At 43.2% G+C, this 4,224-nt stretch overlaps 1 protein-coding gene across 1 annotated transcript in view; it reads left to right on the forward strand.

Annotated features, from left to right (window-relative positions):
• Positions 1-1,010: 1,010 nt before the first annotated feature.
• PNPLA4 (patatin like phospholipase domain containing 4) overlaps positions 1,011-4,224 on the forward strand; it is a 51,671-nt gene continuing 48,457 nt past the window's right edge. The window contains exon 1 of the mRNA XM_018564935.1: positions 1,011-1,056. The gene's annotated coding sequence lies outside the window, so the exon portion shown is untranslated. The remainder of the gene's footprint in view (positions 1,057-4,224) is intronic.

Here is a 4,224-nt window from a genome sequence, read left to right on the forward strand (position 1 = left end):
TGCATGTTTACTTTGAGCTTTACCATTCTGCAATGTTATATAAAAGTCACATTAACATCATTTTAATCCGCAGAGTTTGTGTAAATATATGGGCGTGCACAAATTATGTAAACATTATCTAGGGAAACATTTGAGAATGATTTTACTATTTGTTCCTGGTGATAACAATATATGTATCCACATTTGCTACCAAATGAAATCCCTATCTATCCTGTAAAAAAAAGGATGTTTAATACGTTAGGGTAGACTACAAAACCTAAAAGATATAACGTGCGGAACCGAGACATCACCGAAATGAAAAGAACGCTCTGGGATTTGGGAAGAAAAAGACTCGGGGACTCAAGTGGTTCACAGTTCATTAATCCCGCTGGGCGAATCCAATAAGATGAAGCGGAATCATTTTGTTTGCAACCTGTAAAGTGTACAACCAACACTTCCTGGCATAGCAGAAGAAAGAAACCATAAGGTACAGTATGTGAGGGATTAGCGCTACGCTATCTTGACACGGTAGCAGAAAAAAATCATAAAGCGTACGCAGGATTTGCACCACGGTGTATAGATACGGAAGCAGGGCAATTCCTAAAGTGTATGTGGGATTAGCTGTATCTGTCAGTATAGCTAAGTAACATAGATGTTTGTGAATAATGTATACAGTATGACAGGAGTCTTCAACTATAATAGCAAAATGTGATATGTATTTGCAAGCTCTGAAATAGAAAAAGTGGATGTGTGTGACAGCATGAACATGAATTATATATCTATGAAGGACAGCAGAAGGAAAGCTGTACTATTCAGGCAAGCTTTTGTAACAAACATGAAGAAAGAGGGGGGAAAAAGGAAGCATTTGGGGGGGAGATTCGGGTCAAGATATACAGCAATTTGAATAAGCAGCTTTGCTCAGAGGAAGGAAAAGAAAAAAACTCTACGTGGAGGATATAGTGAGTCAGTCTGAAGTCTCCATTGGCTGATAATATAATCCTCATTATTGGTTGCTGACATAGGAAGGAAGGCGAAGATAGAAATATCCTTCCTGGTTTCTATGGCAAGACTGAAAAGGTCAGAGTGCTGGAATAAGAAATGTTTACTGCGTAGAGCGAGCTTGGAAAGTGCAGCTCTGGGCTGTGAGGGAGCTGGCAGGGCTCACAGAGTGACACATTTCTCTCCATAGGCTGCTGGAGAAAGAGACATGGCGGGGGGAGCTGCACACCTCCTGCTGCATTTGTCTTCTGTGTTTATGACACAGCCCTGCGTGAAAATGCTATTGTGTGCTATATGCTTACACTGGAATATTTTAGAAGGATGTCCACTATTAATGGTGGAATATGAACAAAGTAAGCAATATTTAAACAATCTTATAGCCTTAGACAATGTAAACAAACACAGTGGGCCAGATACACTCAGGCAGGGGTGGGCAACTCTGACCCTCCAGCTGTCCTTTAACTACAAGTCCCATAATCCCTCTGAGCATCATGCCTGCGGCTGTCAGAGTCTTGCATTGCCTCATGGAACTTGTAGTTCCACAACAACTGGAGGGCTGGAGATGCCTACCCATGCACTAAGGAGATTGTTGAGGATTGTGAATTGCCGCATGCAACACATTTTGGTGCATTGCATGTCAAATAAACTATCATGCCGTAGTCCATATACAGTAGAGGGGAATTTATCAAAACTGGAGCTGGCAGAATCTGGAGCAGTTGCTCACAGTAACTAGTCAGGTTTTGGTCTTTGGTTTGTTCACTTACGCTTTGAATATGACAGAGGGAAGCTGATTCCAATGCACAGTTGCTCCAGATTTTGTCTGCTCCAGTTTTGATAAATGTATCAGTCCTCCTTTGCAATATTGCATTCCACAAATGCACAGCAAACTTGGGGAAAACCTGCACTTGCCCAACATGTGCAACGTGCTTGTGGTGCTATTACTGGTTAATGGCACAACAAATGTGGCCGGGAAAATGTGCCGTGTTCCTATGCATTCACGCAAACATGCACAGGGGGAAAAAAGAATGCATGTAGCAAATTTTGCTGCATGAGCTACTCTTCCGGCATTCGATGCGCGTTCAGCACCCTCTGAAATTAATAGGAACATATGCCAAATGCCTGCGAACACACGTCACTGTGATGTGCGTTCCTGCTACACAATGGTGTGAGTGGGAACTTGTTAGTAGAAAATACGTGCAGCAAATCTATGCGGAAGCCATACTGCCCAGAGGGCCCTGATCGAGGAAGCGTGGGTTCCGCGTAGATCTTCTGTAAATATATGCTACTAACACCTCTTTTAAAACATTGTGTTTATGGAGTACTGGCTATTTCTACTTTAGATTTAAATGGTGGCACGCCCTACTACACTGATTTTGGGCGATAGTGTGGGACAGGATGTTGTCACAGCACATATAGTTTATTAACAGAATGTGCAACTGTCTTGCAACATCATCCCTTTGGTGAGCCATAGCATACCTCTATGGCTCCATATATTGACAAACTAACTGATATTTATTTGGTGCAGATTGCAAGACTATTTGTGCAAAAAGTTGCACTTAGGACTTTTTTTTTTTTTAACAAATGCCACGCTAATCAAATCTTAATAATCATTTCAAAGCCTTTAAACTGAAATTTGGCATAGCCCCCCAAAAATGATTAATGGGGTTATTTACAAAACTAGCCGAAGGATCAGCCGTAGCTCCGGCTGATCCTTCGGCTAGCTTCGGTTGAGGGAGCCCTTCCGTTCAGTAGAACCAAAGGGCTATTCACTATAGCCCATACAGCTACTGAAGGCGGTCGAGCAGAAGGCATATGCTTCGGCTCGACTGAGCCGAAGTGACAGCCAAAGCGGGGGGCGAATGGCTGGCCGAAGGCCTCGCAAGTGACAGTTGGGCGAAGCCAGCTGTGTTCTCACAGCTGGCTCCGCCTAGTTGTTATGACAGATAAGCGTCCCCAAATGTCCTGGGGACGCTTAACTGTCATTAAACAATGACAACTGGGCGGAGCTGGCGTGACGTCATGGCCGTCTCCACCTAGTTGTTATTCATTCGACTGAGCCGAAGTGACAGCCAAAGCGGGGGGCGAATGGCTGGCCGAAGGCCTCGCAAGTGACAGTTGGGCGAAGCCAGCTGTGTTCTCACAGCTGGCTCCGCCTAGTTGTTATGACAGATAAGCGTCCCCAAATGTCCTGGGGACGCTTAACTGTCATTAAACAATGACAACTGGGCGGAGCTGGCGTGACGTCATGGCCGTCTCCACCTAGTTGTTATTCATTGGCTGGGACCTGCTAGAAGACTCTAGCAGGTCCTAGCCAATAGGGCGGAGCTAGCTGTCACAGCTAGCTTTGCCCAGTTGTTGTTTTTTTATCTTTATTATTTAAAATGTATTATTTATTTACATTTTGAAACATTTTTTTCAACTTTTTTTTCAATTTCCTATTCTGCTTGGCAGCACGGAGGTACCGTGCAGAATAGCTGAGCCGAATGTCGCTGTACGGCTGAAATCAGCCGTACAAGCCTGAAGTGAATAGCCGAACAGCGTTCGGCTCACTTCACTTTGGGTGGGTTATTCACTCGGCTGCCTTCAACAGCTTTGCGAGTAACCCTGTTAATATATTTAAATATGTGTGACGTCTGATATTCAGAATGGCTGTAAGTGTAGTAAAGCAATAAACAGACAGCGTAACAATCTTAAAAACTAAAGTTTTGAGCAATAAATACTTTTTTTTTGCCTACATACTTATATGAGCAATTAAGCAGTGATAATGCCACCAATGTGTTGCAATGCAGCTAGTGAACGTTGTCACCATACGAAGGGAAATGACCGCATCTGGCAGGATCAATAGGTAATATAAAGCTGACACATTGACAAGACAGAATAATGGGATGTATCACTGTACACCCCATTGTGTATCACTAACCTCTGAAGGTTTGGATTTAGGATTAACATACATTTTATTTATTGATGTATTTTTGTAACATAAGATATCCTAGCAAGTTATGTGTAAAGTTGCCACCTGCTTAGTATTTGTACTGGTTCAGCTGGTAAAAGTTGAACACATTGCCATGTTCCAATATGATAATATGAAAGAGATGGTAAGGCCAGTATATTTTTTCCTCAGAAATGGTGGCAACGTTAGCTTCGGTGGCGGACCTAGGGAACAAAGGGCCCTGGTGCAAGATTATTTTTGCCCCCCCCCCAAAAAAAAACCCCCACAAACCCCCCTAACCCATATCACCTTTAGCA

Source organism: Nanorana parkeri, unplaced genomic scaffold, assembly GCF_000935625.1.
Source record: "Nanorana parkeri isolate BGI_ZX_2015 unplaced genomic scaffold, ASM93562v1 scaffold797, whole genome shotgun sequence".
Lineage (NCBI taxonomy): Eukaryota > Metazoa > Chordata > Amphibia > Anura > Dicroglossidae > Nanorana > Nanorana parkeri.